General features: G+C 47.0%; 1 long non-coding RNA gene across 1 annotated transcript in view; it reads right to left on the reverse strand.

Annotated features, from left to right (window-relative positions):
* Positions 1-19,093, reverse strand: part of LOC144171748 (uncharacterized) — a 48,534-nt gene that overhangs the window by 18,323 nt on the left and 11,118 nt on the right. The window contains exon 2 of the long non-coding RNA XR_013322966.1: positions 7,886-7,998. This is a non-coding gene — a long non-coding RNA (uncharacterized LOC144171748). The remainder of the gene's footprint in view (positions 1-7,885; positions 7,999-19,093) is intronic.

The following is a 19,093-nucleotide window of genomic DNA, read 5'->3' on the forward strand; positions in this document are numbered from 1 at the left end:
TTGCTCAACGAGCCATGGAAAGAATGACGATAGGAGTAACGCGTAGGAGTAGTAAACGAGCGTCTTGGATTAGGGAACAAACTCGAGTAGAAGGTGCAGTTGGGCTGGGCATGTAACGCGGCGAACTGACGACCGGTGAACCACCAGGGAGACAGAACGACATTCTGAGAAACAGGACTAGAAGTAGCAGAAGACCGACAACTCGATGGAGGGATACGAATTAAAAAATTGCTGGCAAAAAATGGTCTCGGGCAGCACTGGATAGGAGCAGCTCGGTGTCAGTGGGGAAGGCTTGCGTCCTGCTGTGGGCACATAGGCTGCCGCCGCTGATGATGATGATGATGTTATGTGCCTGACTCCTAGCAAAAAAAAAAAATTCGGAGCCGGCTTGTGCGACCTTGCAGAACCGCAACCCAACGTTTAGCGAAGCTGTCACTGCAGCGACTAGCCTTTCCCGATATCCAGCAAATAGCCTGAACTCGTGCAACGCGTCCAGGTGTCCTGCAAACACTATATGCAAATTCTAGCTAGCATTACTTACAAGGTTTAAACATTGCCCGAACGTCGCCCAGAATATTTTCCCCGCTCCCTCCGAATATAAACTCGGCGCCGCATTTAAAGTTATTTCAGGGAACCCGGAAAACCGACGTGTAACGGCTGTACTACGTCTTCAAGTTATTTTTTTTATTTCTGGTGTTTTTTTTGCCAAAGCTTATAGTTAACACACACCAATACACTTTGACCGTATATCACCTGTTGCATGGCCCCATCCCCTGCCAGCTGAAGATCGGTGCCACGCTGAGTTTTTCAACGACCCCTATCAAACTATATATGCGTTCCGTAAAACTTCCGCTTTCGACGCTTTGTATCAGTAATTTTTTGAAGCCGTACAATTAAGGACACGTGTTTTTAACTCTGTTCGCACATTAGTGATGCTGTGCCTCACATTCCTCACAAATATGCGTTATTTTGCCTACAGCGCATAATTAACCCACAATTTTGGCATTGTTCAGACAGCAAACCTGACATGTCCCCTACTGCCACCAGATATAAACTCTGTGCGGCATTTACTTCTCACAGAAAAGCTGCAGAAAACTTATGTATTACGCTCTATTATACAGCGCATGCATGAGTGCTTTTTTTTTAAACCCGCAATTAAGTCACGCGCTTGAGACTTTACCCGCATATCACCCATTGCGTGCCCCACATTCTTAACGGATTAAAACTCCCTGCCATCTTTACTTTTTTAGGCACAGTTTGCAAACTTCCTATACGCGATACGTATAACGCCTCTGAATAGGGTAAAAACGCACATTTAGTCATTTTCCTCCAAAAGCCTAACTAACTTGCAAGACTGAGCCTGGTATTCTGAATCGTTCCTCCACTCGAGCCTCCAATAGAGGAGAACCTCGAAATCGACTTCTCCATGCATAAGCATTGCGGAATCCTCCCTTCAGCCGAGTGGAGGGAGCAAATGAAGTGGAGGAGGGACTCAGAATGCGGCCCTGAAACATATACCCCCACCACCTCCAAATTTAAATTCATTGCACCATTGCGCTCTCCCAGGGAACCGGAAATTAACGTTTTCGAGAGCTTGTATTCTCGCAGACAGCCTTGCTGTAAAATTGGTGCACGTCGCGACGCATTGTCATCATCATTGTCACGAGCCGTCTTCCCTATTCGGGGAATGAGTTGCTCCCCAGGGTGTTCAGCAGCAGGATGATGATCATGATGATCACAACCAGTATGGCACGGCCCCCCGAGGAGCGAATTCAACATGATCCCTTCCTTGATTCCTGGAATGAGGAGCACGATCTCGATTCTTCGAAAGCGACCGCTGCTCAGTTTACTGGGGGAGTGTATTGACTGGGAGCGTGTGTGTGTGTTGCGTGTGGGTGTGCGCCCATCACATACACCCATCACATTCAGTCATATTCTGTCTTTTATTTACCAACTCCAGTGCATACATAGCACAGCCCCGGACAAGGTTTAGCCTTTCTCTTTGAAATATCTGCTTGCTGTTTCTGCTCGAAGTGCAGGTTTTTGTATTGGAACTTGGTCTCCAAAGAAGCAAGTTAAGCTAGGAGTTAGCGATTATATCAAGAGCGATAAAAGACGGGACTAAAGACGATACACCGGTGTGTGTCGGCGCTGTCTTTCGCTGCTCAATGTCTTCGTCATCGTAAGAAAAGGAGCGAGGGGAAGAGATGTAAGGACGATTGGAGGAAAGTGAGGGGTACGGGTATTACCAAGGAATGAGAAAGGGCGTTGCCACATTCGTGTAGAAACTGCATGCAGTACGTGTACTGCAGTGCTTGTTTCGTCAGAGATCGTTGTTCCTTGGCGTATCGAGTGATATTCGATCTTAGTTCGTGCGAACATCCACGGCAGGCACTCGAGACGTATCCATTGACAGTAGCAGCAGCCACTTTGGACAGGTTTCTGGATCTTTAAGTGCATGCGGACAGGCGACCGAATGAGTTGTGCCATTTGCTTCCCGGATAAGGCTGTCATCATCATAATCATCACCAGCCTTTCTACGTCCACTGCAGGGCAAAGGCATCACCCATTACTCTCCAATTATCCCAGTCCTGTGCTAACTGCGACCAATTTATCCCCGAAAACTTCTTGAAGTTTTCGGGGATAAGGCTGTGCGCCTATTATTTTCGTCGATTTTCTCAAGGCCGAGAAAGCACAGGATGCGGATCTGCGGCGCCCCTTTCCTTGGAGCACGCGTTCCTTGACTCGCTTGCTTGGACCCGCGTCCCGATGGATGCATATTTTGAAGGTTTCCGGTGAGTCAGGAAGAGCAGACACCTTTTTTTGAAGAAACAGACTTTTGGGCTGGGCGGTATAGCTGCTAGACCATTATAAACAATGTGGAGCTCAAGGAAACGGGACAGAGCAGGCAACAACTGGGTTGTGGTATGAGCGGTTATCTTCTGTTTCACGTCTGACTGCACTTTCAGCTATATTGAAGTTAAAAATATAGCAGTTGTTCAAGCTATATTAATTTGTCAACGGCGAATTCCTCCCTCTCTTACATATTAACTGGTGGCTTTGTGTTGTTGAGATACACGGCTGAGGTTCGAATTCAAATTTAAGCTGCACCTGGATTATGAGGCTTGCCGTAGTGCAGGTTTCCGGGTGCATTTAGACCACTTGCGGGATCTTTAACGTGCGCCGAAATCTCGACAAGCGGAAGTTTTCGTTTTCACCTCCACAAGAAAAGAAAATGAGTGCTTTGAATGCGAAAGCATTGTGGCAGTGGGTATTGGTGAAGGGGCCTAGAGCCTCTGGCGGTTGCTGCCATCATCACTGGCCAATACCCTGAGTGGGTTATGTGGGAATTGTGGGTGGGTATGTTGGCGGCGCAACCAAATTGGAATCGGTAAATCGACCGCAAGCATCTGACGACAGCCGTCATCGGCACTGCCCACTCTCCCTTTAGTAGGCACGTGACCAGTCCGAAGACCGCTCGGACTTCAGTACTGATCGAGAAGCTAGCATCTTTATTAATGAAGCTTCATGTAACCAGCATGTCACACGTGCAGTGTAGCAGTGAAGTATCATCAGGGGAAGCCGCAATGCTTTTTTATTCAAACTACTTAATAGTGCTTTCAAAGTACGTCAGAAGGTCAGTGAACCTCCGAAACTGTTTCGTGGTACGTAGAGGTAGAGTGGTCGCTTAAGTACCTTAAATGCCATTGCGCGTCCCTGGGTTCGATTCCCGTTCCTCCTAGTTTTTCTTAATGTGAAGCTTTATATGAATGTTACTGTACATTTTCATCAGCGCGAACAACCTTGCGGCAAAGCCAACTTAATTTATCGTGAATGCTCAGCAGAAAATTACCCTTTTTTATCGCAACTTTCCCCAGAAAAACCAGTTGACCGCTAAGGTGACCCTATCATTAGGCCTAGTTTCATTTACTTCTCATAATCAGTTGACAGTGAAGTTGTAAACCTTGCACAATTCCCGTCTGCCGTCAATACATGGACGTCTGTGGGGGTAGTGTGGTTGCAGAAAACGGCTTTCGAAACTTTCCCAACAAAAATAATATGACCATAAAGTCGGCTTCACTACTGCACATGCATGCATTGCTGGGACGAGACTTTTGGGTGCCATATAAGCAGTCTGATACCTAAGTAGGAAGACCCTAGGGATTGGCTGCTAAGGCGACGCCAATCATAACGCCAAGTTTCCTTTACTTGTCATAATTATTTACATCGTGATGCATGAGTTCGTACCTTTGTCAAAATTCTGCGTCGCCTCTGTGTCTTGCGCTAAGCAGCTTCGCTGGGGGTCCACCTCCACATGGTTCATACTTATGTGTTAGTTGAAGGCACGCGGAATTTTGAGGCCATCTGCGGCTCACCGCGCCGGGTTTTTCGTCTTATGGACACTTGATGATTTCGCATTAAAACGGCTGCCGCGGCCGGGATCGAACCCGCTTCCTCGTGCTCAAGAGCACGAAGCCTCACCCACTGAACTACCGCGGCAGACCAAGCTGTGGTGTTTGCGCGTCGTATACTGTAGTGTTAGTGTACCAACTGTGTATCCCGCTACCTTTGGTCGCAATTTTCCATGCATGTTCCAAGACAACAGTACCAGTGGTGTGGTTACAGAAAAACGTGGCCTAGCGTGACGCGTGTAATCTGAAAATGAATATGCCAGTATTTCAAGCGAGCTTCATACAACCGCGACAACACCCGCGACGCGAATCGCAATTGAGTGATTACAGTGACCTTAAATACAGCCGCTTATGCAGCACATCCTTTACCAAAATCTTGAGTGGGACAGGGCTTCTTGCGTCCACAGTATTAGATGGAAAGATTTGCTGTGACTATGGAAAAACTGGGCAGTAAGAGGTTGCGTCAGTTATTTTTGTCCTCGTGAGGCGGGTTTGGAATGCCCGTGTTGATTATTAAATAGCTTTGTGAAATATCTATAGGTTGAATGACAGTGGTTCCTGAACTCTTACGAAACGTTTTTTTATTTTTTTTTTCGCATACTACCAGAAGCACAAACCACTTTAACACGGGCAGTAAAGAGTGCAATTCTAGAGCGAAGAAATTAGGCTAACGGAATGTATCAACTGCAGGTTACAGTGCTGTTCAATGTGCACCAAACTGTTCGAGTGCGCGACTTTTTGTGGTTTCGTAAATTCTATGGCTCACGATCGGTGTTCCAACCCGCTTGCGCTCAGCAGCCGAAAACTAAGGACGTGTTTAGAAGTTCCTCGCTGCAGATGATGATGGTTGGATGTTTATGGCGCAAGGCCAACTGGGGCAAAGAGCGCCAAAACAATAGTCATATATGAGGGGTGAAACCTTAAACACTAAGAAAAGTCAGCAAAAACAAAAGTAAAATCACAAAACGACAATGAGCATGGCTGGTGTATAGGGCCAGGCAGTGATCACGTGTGGTATGAAATGAGGTCTAAAAATTGTACTTCTTCTAAATATTTAAAAACGCACTTGATAGAAAACATGGGATCGTCAGACAGGAAAAACGCTGGGTGTAGTGGGACGTATAGTCTGTATAGCTGTGGGAAGTGTTTGCGTCGTGTTGTGTGAAGTGCTTTGCATTGCATTTGCTCGCTGCAGGAATGATAGAGGGTTTATACTGGCTATGAGTATAGACCCTATACCTTATATATATATATATATATATATATATATATATATATATATATATATATATATATATATATATAGACAGAGAGAGAGAGAGAGAGAGAGAAAGAAAGAAGGGTTGGCAGTCAAGAATGCCTCGGAAAGCAAAGGGGGTCGTGGGTTCGGCTCCCATCCGGCGGGCACTTTTTCTCCACTTTCTTGCTGTCTTTCAAAATTAATCTGTTTCAATGACTTACCGCATTCTCCCCTTTCCTTTCCGAGGCTTTCTTGACTGCCAACCCTTATTTCTGTCTTATATCAACGAGCCCCTCATTTCCTATTTTGATTCGCTATATATATATATATATATATATATATATATATATATATATATATATATATATATATATATATATATATATATATATATATATATATATAATTTTATAGTAACCTGTTTATCCTTCTGGTATTGCCTGGGGTTTGCTCAGAGTACGCCTTTTTCCTTGGGTGAGGGGGGAGGGGGTCGTAAAGCTGTGGTCTCTTTCATTACATTAGCCTCAGGCTGCTCACACGCGCGCACGCACGCCCAGAACAGTGACTGTAAAGCTTGTACGGAAGAAGCACTGCTATAATGATAACATACGGTGTTCGGCATTAAGTATATAAATATAGCATCCTACGTCGTTTAAATGAAAGCGCAAAAAATAACAGATGACCGAGAGGACTCTCAAATGCAAGAACATCATTTTTGTCCGTATCATTTTTGACAAATGTGTTGTTTAATGTAAAGGTAGCCTATAGTGCAATAAATATTGGTACGTGACAAAACGAGGAGAAGGACGTCGACAGAACCAAAGCTCAGGGCGGTTTCTTTATAGGTGAGCATTGCTGCGGAGGCGACGCAGCAGCTGTGGTGATGATGAACATTTCAGCGACTTGCACCGCAGCTTGTGTTTCCCTGAACCGCACCGTGCCGGATATAGTGAAAGCAGGCGCGTTGGCGCTCGTGATCGAAGCATGACGTCATCTTCAGGCGAGTGGCAACGTCACTTCCGCCATGCCAGTTTTCAGCCCCCCCATCTCCCGCCCCCACTTCGTCGTGAGCTAGCCTCATAGCGGGCGCCCATCTTTTTACAGCAACTCAATCACGTGATGAAAATGGTTACTGGTGCGGAGAGTATGTGCGGCCCTCCCTGTCTCCCAGCGCTTCCCCTCCTCTGCCGCGCAAGCAGTTGGCCTCCCCCTCCCCTCTGCCTCCGTCTAACGCCGTTCCCCTCGCGTGGAGTACTTTATTTTTTTAAAGCCGTCGCCCTCTTTCATTTGAGTGTTGCGTTTTGTCGAGCGCTGCTCGGATGTGACTAGCCGACTAGCCCATGACGTCGTGAGGAAGGAACGGGGCGAAGCAAAAGCGCTCGAGACATGCCGGGAGGCTGTCGAACCGGGGCTTCGCTGCTGAAGCAGCCGGCCGGTCTGGCCGAGGTGTGCCGGCATCGCGCTTATCGGGACCCGCGTAGCGCGACGGGTCGCCGTGCGTCGTCGTGGCCGGTGTGCTTGGGCGGCTGCCCCGTTGCTCGCTCTGCTCGCCACGTCCGGTTGAGCCCACGCGGCTAGCAGTCAACTACAGTGACGTCACTGGCGGCCCGCGCTTCTCAACTCCCATCTTGCCGAGGTCAAATTTTCAGGCAAACGTCTGACATGTCTTCATGTTATTGAGGAATAAAACATGACATGCTGTGGAAGTGCTTTTCTTAAAAGCTTAATCAGCAGACAATAAAGGTTTTTTTTTTCTCTCTCTGTGTCTCTGTCTCTCTCACACACACACATATATAGTGAACACAAATCGGTTAGGTCAACAGTTCTGCGGGAATGAATATATATGAAGACCAGCATGTTCCCCTTCGGATGCTTCTCTACAAATATCAACTGTCTATTCGTGTGAAACAATAATGCTTCAAAGCTTTGTTGCAACACAATCGACTCGTAAGTTGGCAGCGTGCAAACGCTGTCTGTGTACTCGACGTGGCACATCCCTGTATTTTCTAGTGGGCACATCCACACATGAGTACTAAAAATAAATTAGTCAGCAACAAAAAAATTAGGGCAACAAAAAAAAAACTTGCAGTGATCTGGTCCACGATAACAGAACACTAAATTAATTCTGCTAGGAATGATAAATCTTGTCAACGCGCAGGTTTCTGTGAGCTAGGTTTGCACATATCAATACGAGACTAGCGGCACTCAGGAGCAGATCGTCCACATTTCGTACCTTTTTGCGTGCGACCAGCTTCGGCGAGAATAGCCAATGACTGTAGGAAAGGCCACGCCTGGGCCTTCACACAAGTTCGCACCCTTCTCCGTTGTATGCTCTACATGACCATCCTGCAAGGTGCAGAAATGTATTATTTCCCGATACCATTACCACCCCGATATGCCACAAAAACTTCCGTCAGCTAAAAAAAATCAAGCTTAAGGTGCTGCTACGTCTGTTGTATAAATGTTAACCAGCTTTTCACGCCGTACTACGTATCTCACTCGAGCTTTTACTACTAGCCTTCATCGGTCGCACTGCTTTTGAGGCTAGGATGCTCATCTCCAGTTTGTTGGCTCATGCCGTTTCCAGTACACTACGGAACCTTCGCCCCTCGAAGACCTTGGTGGCAGCGAGTGATGACCCCAATATTGAAGATGCCACATTAACCGCGATGAGAAGTTGGAATGTAAAGGAAAGGAACCCCAAACAGTTGAGGTTGGTGCTCTGGTCAAGCAAATGTCGATGGACTCCTGAAATGAGCGTCGGCAGGTTTTTGTTTTGAGGGGGGCAAGCCCGTTGTTGCGTCGTGGGGGAGAGAGAGAAAACAGGGAGGGGGAGGGGGGAAGTGCCTCTTTTGCACTCTCCTGCCGACGCCCATCACTCCAGCCCTCTCTGCAAAGCGTGGAGTACCGGTACCTGCTAAGTCTGGGAGGGGATCGTCAGACGACTATCCACACAGAACCATCTAACAATTTAGGCCCTATAGATAGTAGAAGTCATCTCAACCCTTCCCCCCATCTCCCTCCCCCTCCAAGGAAGCAAGGTACATCCCGCAGACAGGCACGCACTGAAGCTATTCCTCTAGAAGGGAGTACGTAAAATGAACACTGCTGTAAGTTTACCGTCGTATGCTCTGTTATTAAACCATACAAACCAGCTAAAGGATTTTTTTTTTATTTCTAACCGTAAAGCTCCTGAAAAAATATAATCGAGCAGAAATACAAGGTGACCGTCGTCATGTTGAATTCATCCGTAAGAACCAGACAGACAACCTGCCGAAACGAGAAACCTTTGCTGACGGCAAAGTTGCTGCATCTCCACACGAAATAGCACTCAAGGCGCGATAACTGTAAAATCTGATGAATCGGTGTCTGACATACTGCAGTGCCTCACTGGCCGTCAGCGCAGGCCGGCGGAATAGCATTAGCCGTGGTGCCCACACTGCGGCGTCCACAACCTGCTTTCCCTATAAATCACGTGAAGTGTTTAAGAAGGAGAAGGAACTAGTGAAGTTGGACGCAAATGAAGACATCGCATAGGCAGTGGCTGTTGTTGTAGAAACGTTTAATTGGAACCAAGAAATAAAGAAAATTAAATCGTGAAAATAAACATCTCTTCATTTCCTCTAATCGCGGATGGCGCTCGCCGTGGCGCTGATCTGGACCTGTTCACCTTCTCAAGAGGCATTCCCCCAGCTCCAGAGTCTGTTGCTCGCATCAAGAATGCGCAACTACCGCTTCACTCGCCTCAAGGGTGGCTGTTTTCTTCTAGCCAATGTCCTGGCGGCTACACAACCGACGACTAGGCAACGACTTCGGCGACATCGACACCAAAAAAACGTCGTTTAGTCGCAATCGATGTGGGCGGGCAAAGTAAACCTCCCAGTAAAACAGCTACATGTAAAAGCGCCAACACATAGCAAACTCCTTCTCGAACCGAAATGGCATCACTAAACATGTATCTCAGCGGAACTTTGCGGCCTCATAATCTCGGCGATTTACATTCAGTCCTCTCGGAACTTCAGGAGAAAGCAGTGTGCCTCCAGGAGGGGCCTCTGACGCCACGTCAACCCAACTTTCTCGAATTGTATTCCGTATTAAAAAGGATGGCGGTAGTCACTCGACGGGTGTTTTGGCTCTTGGCACACGCATGTCAATCTGATGCCAGCTCTCTCAAAGCTGTAGCCGTAAGATAAAGTACATAAATAAGTTGATAAACGTTTCCTTGCCATTTATCCTTCCTGATTATCACCTGACTAAATTTGACATCTTGTTGACGTGTAGCCGAAACCATACATTTTCGCAGGCGCCACTATTTTCAAAGCTGGAGCTTTGGGAATAGTGGCGCACGCCGATATTGGTAGCCAAATTTTCACTTTAACGGCAACCTGTTTATTTAGCAAAATAAACGCACTTTTTTTTGCAACATAACGCGTCGTAACAGTAGCCCTTAAAAGTATTACGCACAATGTACCACGCGAAGTGTCATACTCCGCATTCCTAAGAGCTCGTATAGGAGATGTTTAACCTTACACATATATTCCGAACCACTGCATTCTTGAAGCCCGTGGTATAATCACGGTTCGCAATCCTAATGCTGCTCATTAATCCATGTCTCAATCCTCTGGTTCCAAAAGCAAAAAATATGGTCAGTTGCCTTTCCCCGAGAAAACTGTCGAAGGCGTGAATGTGTAAAAGAACCGTCCGCCCGAGCGAGCGAGCCGGTATGCATGCGAGCAGTAAGCTATAGAAGGCAAGAAAACGGGCGAGCAGTAGGCTGCCGCTTCCACCACCGACGCGGAAGACACGCAGTTAAGCTAGCAAGCAATCGAAAAGCCTGGTAATTAGGCGAACGCGCGTTTTCTCCAAGGCACGAAATCAGTGTAAGCAGCAGCCTGCAGTCTCGAGAACGCGTGTGACAGGCCGTTCGCTGCTCTGGCAGTTGTTAACGCTTGACCACGGGGGCATCTCTGCAGCTGCATGAAACACGCCACTGTTATCCGCCACAAGAAAACGCCATGAAACAAATCGACATGTTCCGCTCGCGCAGTACCTGCCTGGGGCAGATTTCTGGACACCAGATGCACTTCCAAAGCAATTTATCAGAGGCCTCTTTTGCTTTTCGGCCCAATCAGCGGAAAAGGGCTGTTCCTAGTGAGACAAACCCTACAAACATTGATGAACTCTTGTTCTGCCTACTGTGTTTACTAACAGCTAGCACATACAATTTTTATGCAAAAGTGGCGTCAAACCACCGACTGTGATTGCGACTCGATCCCCCGTTGCGGGAACAGTGGAGCGTGGGTTAGAACTCCAATACTGACAGCGAATATATAATGTCCATAACATCTGTGCCAAAAATGTCCACACGCACACACAAAATCTGTAAATGGGTTTTCTCGGCTAAATGCATTGCATGCGTAAAAAATACCGAGGCGAGGTAGGATGAGTAATTTTGGCGTGCTGTCAAGAGCGGGACGTCGGGTGCGCCTGTTGTGGTTTGTTGTATGTTAAGTGCAAAAAAAACTAGAAAGATTGCCTCAAACTGAGCCGGTTATTCCATTTAAAGCGTCAAGAAGCGGAATAATATGCCACCCAAAGCCCACACTAGCCACGCAAACAATCCCACACGCACAAAGACAAAAAAACACGGAACATATTGATTCTCAGTGCACATACAATGTCCACGCATTACATGCAAACGCGAGATCGCTACAAACACGAACCGGAACACAACAATAGTAATGAAAAAGAAATTACAGCAAACTAAAAGCGTAAAAAAAGCTATGATAATTTGTGGAAATTCTGTGAATTCTATGGTAACTTATGCGATAAAATTTGATTTGTGCGGTGACTGCGGAGTCGTGGTAGGAATTTCCACATCAGGCGAAGCCATGATTAATTAAAATTGTTGCTTCATTAAAATTTATTATTTTCGAGCGATTGAATGTATTTGATTGATTGATTGATTGATTGATTGATTGATTGATTAGTTACCTAACCATTCAATGAATCAGTTGATTAATTGAGCATTATTCATTAACTAATTAAGCACTAATTTGATTGGTTGGTTGATGCTACTTATTTGATTCCCTGTTTTAATTATCAATCCTCGGGAAATCCCCCTTTGTGGGATGTGCCTCCCCTCATTGCACCTTACGCTTTACATGATGCATTTACAAATGAAAACGACCGCATAAATATAATAAGAACGTGAATATTTCGCGAACTGTTCACAAAAAACGACAATAATGATGCTATAAAATGATAGTTACCAAGCAAGAGGGTACTCCTTCGCACTGTAAAGCAGGCGTTGCCGTTACTCTATCCCTGCAAACCAGTAACCCGTAATGTGCATGTTCATTTTTTACGCGCCTTACTTTTAATGCCACGAGCATCGCAGTTCACACGTGCCCTCTTTTGTTGTTGTCAGTGGATAATTGGAAGCTGCAGAGGGATAAAGGTTGCCTCGCAGTGGGCCGGCGTTATAGTCAATCAACACAGCAGGATGCTAAAAAGGCTGCACTGCTGCACTATCCTCCCTTCCCTGTACAACTGTTTTCCCCATTCCCCACACCCCCCACACCAGCAGGCGTTCCGGTGTCCACCCTTAGGTGAGACAAACTACGCCTGCTGGTGGTCTTTCCTTTCCTTGATTACAATAAATTCATTCATTCATTCACTGCCGCCATAAGCTCACGGAATGTCTGCACGACTCATGCAAAAGAACCGCGCACCATAAGGCGCTGCTTTGTCGGCGTGATTGCCAAGGCCGCCGGTCATAGCAGCTGCGCGTAGCAAACTCGCCACATCGACAGGCGCGCCGCGCCGGCAGCGTTCCATGGGCGCACTGTCGTCATTTTCGATACAAACCAAACAGAGCGTCGTAAACCTGCATGCTGGCAGAAGGACTGAGTAACTGATATATGCATAGATTCTGATCTCGTGGCCTATATGCGTTCCAGGCTGCATGTTATGACTTCGGCCATCGGTGTAGATGCTTGCACGCACTGAAATGCATATAATAAACGAGGCTGCATCATGGCGCACGAGCTCCATTCGTGGCTTGGGACGGAATTCCTAGTTGTCCAAGCGCCCGTTTGTCGAGATTTCGGCGCACGTTAAAGGTACCCAGGAGGTCCAAGTTAATCCTGAGCTCCCCACTACGGCGCACCTCATAGCCCAGGTGCAGCTACGGTGCGTAAAACCCCCAAAATTTAAACTTCGAGTTCTAAGTCGTGTTCGCTACAAAATTTCACGCCCGTTCAAGACGTGACGTATACAGTTGCACTTGCGAGACCTTTAGCCTGTACCACTGCACAAAGATCGAGAAAATACGGCAGATATGGTCGAGCAAGAAGAGCGCGCCATTTTTGAAATTTAACTCCTTATTGCAATTCCCTGCAGTGCACGACGGTTTGGTTCGGTTTATTGATTTTTCGGAGAGAAGAAAAAGAGGTATTAAAGAAAATACACATGATAGGGACATGGCGCAATTAAGTCGTGACGGCACACTCGTGCACAGCAAAGTTCCCGCGTGGTAGATTGGCATTCTCTGAAAAGTGTTTCATAGCCCAAGGACACGGGTTCGATTTCGGGCCGCGGCGGCCGCTTTTCTGATGGAGGCGAAAAGCGAAAACGCCCGTGTGTTAGAGTACCTGTGTAAGTAACCAGCCCATGTCAGTACTACTGGGGTGATAATTTCGTCCTCTTTCCACATATCATGTGTGTTGCCATTTGCGCTCTGGTGATTGGAGTCGATCCAATAGTTTCTGAAGCCGTGCCAATGAACTTGTTTACGCGGCAGCACTCACGCGTGCGATGCACACGTAGCGGAAACAAGCGGGAGTTCACAAACACGACATAAGCAGTAGCGGCGTCACAGTAAGCATCGTCCACAGAATGTTCAAGTGAACCAAACCATTACATCAATGAATCAGCTGAACTCCTACAGGCCCGTAGAAAGTACTTAATTGAAGCCAGTGATTGGGCGGTTTAAATCGCAGACATCTTGGTGACATGGTGAATTCATATGGCACACTCGATGTATATATAAGTTGCCCGCGTGTATCTACGGGTCTAACACATAATCATGAAGCCGTAAAAACGCCTAATGTACCCACAAATCCAGGTTTGACGTATAGGCGTTGCCAGGGCGAAACCCTAAAACTACTTTTAAAACATTTGATGGGCTGCTTGTATCAGCAAAGACCAGTTCGATTTCTGAACGGGCCTGCGTTAGTCAGGGAATTGTGGGAACACAATTTAGCCCATTTTACTGCCTTGAGGCTGTAATTTCAGCCTTAGTGAGCCCCTACGGCGTGATAGGAATGTACTCCGAAAATTTCACACCAGTTTCGTTTGGGCAAGTCATTCAGTCAGTCAGTTAGTCAGTCAGTCAGTCAGTCAGTCGGTCGGTCGGTCGGTCGGTCGGTCGGTCGGTCCGGCACATCTCTTCAATAAATAGATGACACTGAGTAATCATTGTTTCTTGACCTTACGTAGTTGTGATGAGGAATGATATTATATGTATGTTCATGTGCATTGTGAGAACAAGCGTATAAACAATAATTTGAAATATTTCCGTCATCATCATCAGCAGCAGCAGAATTTGTATGTTCACTGCAAGACGAAGGCCTCTCCTATAGGAGCGGTCTTCGTCCTGCATTTCAAGCCGCTCGTATATATGCGTCGATGACCGAATTCAGTCTTTCTCCCCAAATTATCTGACTTCATCTTTCATTCGAGCTGATTGCCTTCCACACTTCTGTTCACCGCTTTACACACCGGCCTCAAGTCCATTTTCCCCCCTCTTCATTTGAGCTGCGATATGTCTTCCTCCCGAGTTTGTTCCCTAATCCAGGGTGCTCTTTTCCTATCCCTAAGCGTTACTCCTGTCTGCCTTCATTCCACGGCTCGTTGGGCTGATCTAAGCCTTCTTTCAAGTAGTTTAGAAGGGGTCAAGTTTCTGCCCCACAATTAATCACCGGCAGTGCGCATAGGTCTTTTCAACCACAGAGTCGCATTCCTTGAGAGTGCTTGCCCCATGCAGCCCAGCCCATAGTAATTATACGCTTCATTTCCTCCTCCTAGTTTAGATGGGCACATTACGAGACAGTTGCATTCATCCACCTCTGCTCGTATTTCAATCCTACAGGCTAAGGAGGGCGCTTCCTGCATGTCTGTTTCACATCAACTTACGATTCCTTCGTATTTATCTTTATCCGTATACGCTTGAGCTCTCTGAGTACACTTCCTGAAGTATTGTTTGCAGGTGTTCTCTAGACTGCTGAACAGGACAATGGGGTCTGCAAATATCATGTTGCTCGAATATTCTCCCTATACTCGTGAACCTAACTTCCACTAAGCAAGCTTCCTAAATACGCCCTCGAGACACGCTGTAAACAATTTTGGAGAGGTATAATGTCCCTTTGCCTGACGCCCTTCCTGAAAGGAAACTTTTCACTCTCTTATCAAGAGTTGTCCTACAAGAGCCCTATGTACGTATCCTCTAATTTCTGCTCTCTCAAGGCTTCCATCACTGCGGCGGTGCCTGCTGAATCAAACGTTTTGTCGTAATATAAATAAATGTCATGTAAAAGGGTTTATTATACTCTGCGGATTTCTGCCTTACCGTATTGATGGCATTAAGTGCACCATTGATGAGTGCATAGCCTTTCCTAAATCTAGCCTGTTGGCTCGATTGTTCGACACCTGGGGTGTCATATGTGGTTGAATATTATTTTAAAGCGAAGCTTTCTATGTCTCACTGATGACGTTCGCGCGCTCCACAAAACGCACTGCAGGAAAGCCAACTTTCTCTGACGATGATGACCATGATCGCGGTGAAGCAAGAAGCGCTTCCCGTGGTCGGAATTGAACCTGGGTCTCTCGCGTTGTGAAGCCGACGTCTATCCGGTTGCGCCATTCCGACACAGCCGCAGCAGTTTGGATTTCGAGAGGGGTGCGTGGACGTGCAAAATTAGACAGCCATGGAATGCCCGCATCGGTATAGCTCTAAAGAGCTCAATCGCAGTGCAATAAACCGTCCCGATAAGAAACTGGGTTGTTTCGTTTGCTGTTGGACTTGATTTTGGAAAGCCTCGCGTTCACCCATAGTTGTCGTTTCGACAAAGGGGTAGTTGAATTTTTGGCAACAACTTGAACGCAAAAGAGCGTAGGCTAACTGACCTGTAAGTAATAATCGTTGTAGTCCTGGAGGCACTTCCGTCTTCTTACGTGCTGTGAAGACGAAAGCATTACGGCTTCCCCAAAAGACACTTATCGAAGACTTCTTTACTGTTACGTCATGTTCGCGTCACTTTCTTCGCTTTGACTTCTTCGTCTTTTGGAGTGAACAGGCAGACTGGCGACACCCCATGCCACTGCTTTCCCCGAATCGCGCACCTGTTCTACTCATGCGTTGTCACGTTCACATGTCACGCGATATGGCGTCAGCGTCACACGCACTAGGCGGACTCTTGTTCCGCTATTGGCAACGTGCTACTGGTAGCGCGGTGGTAACACACTCGGTTCCTACTCTGGAGACCCGAATTTAATTCCCATCATCATCATCATCATCATCATCATCAATGCAGGGCAAATGCCTTTTCCATTAAAATTGTTCCGGTCCTGTAAGAACTGCGACCAATTTATCCCCGCAAACTTCTTGATATCAACTGCCCATCTAACTTTCTGCCGCCCCCGGCCAGGCTTGCCTTCTCTAGGGATCCACTTCAGTTCCCATACCAACTCAAATGTGTGTTTTTGTTTACGTGGCGGCCGTTTTGTGTGCCCGACAACAACGACGCCGGTTTTATGCACCACGCGGCACTTGAGGCTCTCGCCTTAATAGCTGTTGGCACCGTCTTTGTCGACAAGAGACAGCAGCATTGCATGATGGCGATGTCCCCGATGTGTTTAGCACGTATCCACGAGGAGGAATTGGCCAGGGCGAAAGCGTTGGCTGTGCTCAGATTGGAGCTTATAGGTATAATTTAATTTATTCTCCAGAGAAGAAAATTGGCCGCGAAATGAAATGAATTGCACTGTGATAAAATCCCGAATTACCCAAGAATTATGCCGTCCTTGGCCATTCAAGCGACCGTGGCGGTCATCGTCAACATAGTCTTCTTTATGGGCGCCACGGATTAATCAAGAGGAGGTGGTGGTGATGCCATACAAATGGCTCTTACCCGCTCAGGAGAATTGGACAGGAGAGTGGTGCTTACCGAAAGAAACTATGTTTTCAGAGAGAAGGAAAATATAAATTTATATATAGAAATGCATTAAAAGCAGGCGCCTATGGAAACATAAGTGAGGAGAGTATAAAAAGAGAAAAAACAGTCGCAAGAAAAGTAGAAAGCAAGTACAACGGAAAGAGAATGTGATGCAGTCGAGGCAGTGAGCAAAATCACGCGTAGATTTGAAAGGGTAATCCAGCAGGGCCACATGGTAGCTAGCACAGGAGACGACCTAATTCCAGAATGAATGAGTGTACAGCGCGGCAAAGATCCCTTAGCAGAATCCCAATACCTTCGGCCCTAAACGATAAAATTAGTGGAACAAAGGGAGGCTTAACGAATTGCATGTACATGAAATTGGGCGAGAAATTATCGCATGGGTTCGTTCTTCGTTTGCGATTTGGGTCTTTGAAGGTGCCTTCTAAGTACCTCCGTCGTACGGAGAATCGTTGGCAGTAGAGAAAAGAAAAGTGTTCGATCGCTTCTGGTTCGTTGCAGAACGCACATAGGGGCGAAGGTGACAAATTACAGCAGTGCAAATATTTTAAATTTGGAACGTGACAGTCGAAAAACAACTTTACCATCCCTTCCTAGAAAGCTTTCTGACATCAAAACTGCGTCAAAACCTTCGCTTACAATACCCCCAGCCTCCTTCACTGAAAGTGCATCCAATCTATCGTCAAACCTTCAAAGACCCAAATCGCAAACGAAGAACGAACCCATGCGACGATTTTTCGCGCACTAAGGCTGCGTTCCAATTCGCGGACGCTTGGTAGACAGCTCACGAAACAGTCTAATTAGGCGCCTAAAGGAATAAGAATTGGAACAGCGCAGCGATCACGAACGCAACACCAACGCAGACGACAACCTCGTAGCAGACATGTTCAGAAACGCAAGCCGCAAGTTTCGCATAAATATTACCGTGTCGTGTTACTGTTATTACTAAAAACATTACGTGTAATAAAAATTTAAAAAAATCATCTTTACCATTAGTAAATTATACTAAATATTCCAATAAAAGAAGAAGTTAGTTTGTAACAATGTTAATACGCAAAAAGGTGGCGCTGGCGTCACTTGATAGTGACCTGGCGCCCACAGCAAAACTACAAATGAAGCGGTACAAGGGGATATGGGCTGGTCGTCTTTCGAGGCGAGGGAGGCGCAGAGCAAGATTGAGGAGCGACTTCGTAACATGGAGGACGAAAAATGGGCCGCGAGGGAGCGTGGACACGCGGTGGAGACGGAGGACCAGACAGCTGACCAAGCGGTACGGAAAGTCGGTAGGGGAAAGCGGGGTTTACACAACAGTTAAAAAGCAGGTAAAGGCAGCAGAGACGACGAAGTGGGCACAGAGAATGCAAGCGAAAAAAACCCTGGAGACTTATAGGGCAGAGAAACGGGAAGGAGGGATTCTATGACAATACGAGAGGCAGTACTTTGCTCTTCGAGGCACGGGCAGGGTTCCTGAGAACCCGGGCATGCACGGGTAGCTACAGGCAGCAGGATGAAACGTGTGCATGCTGCGGCAGTGATCGGGAAACTATAGACCATATTGTCAGGAGCTGCACAGAGATACGGCCACCACGGGGTGAGTGGGAAACGACGCTGGCGGAGGCTTTGGGATTTGGGGCGAGGGGGAACCTCAATTTCAAGGCCATAGAGATGACGAAGAGGCGACTGGAGTGGTGGTGGAAGAGACGTAGGGAAGGGATGGGCACGCAGGCGGAGCAATCATACGGATGAGAATTTAGAACAGCGAGGGGAGAAAAAAGGGGGGTGTTGACCGTTGGTGTCAACACAAAACTCCAGCGAACAAATAAAAGAATTTAGTGGCACCGCCGGGAATTGAACCTGGAACTAATAGACTAACAAAGCGAGAGCCCGTTATCTTACCGATTTAGCTACGGGCCCACGCGAAGACGGGGGAGACAGGTGGTGTACTCACCAAGCACATCTACAGGTTTACCCCCTGTATTCTCGCTGACTGCCACGTGAAAGCGTCACGGACCTCTCGCGGCGCTGTGCGGTCCGCCCAGGGCCCGTCTAGCGGCCCTGAGCGCGCCTTGCGCATGTGCTAAGAGTTACAAAAATTAAAGGAAGCTCACACCAATACATGGCATCTCACTTCTAGTACGCCAATGTGCTAAAGCCTGTGACCTCTAGTGTTCTCGTAAAAAATCACAGCTCCTTATTGTCCGCCA

Source organism: Haemaphysalis longicornis, unplaced genomic scaffold (genome assembly GCF_048455015.1).
Source record: "Haemaphysalis longicornis isolate Haplotype H1 unplaced genomic scaffold, Haemaphysalis longicornis Haplotype H1 scaffold_1, whole genome shotgun sequence".
Lineage (NCBI taxonomy): Eukaryota > Metazoa > Arthropoda > Arachnida > Ixodida > Ixodidae > Haemaphysalis > Haemaphysalis longicornis.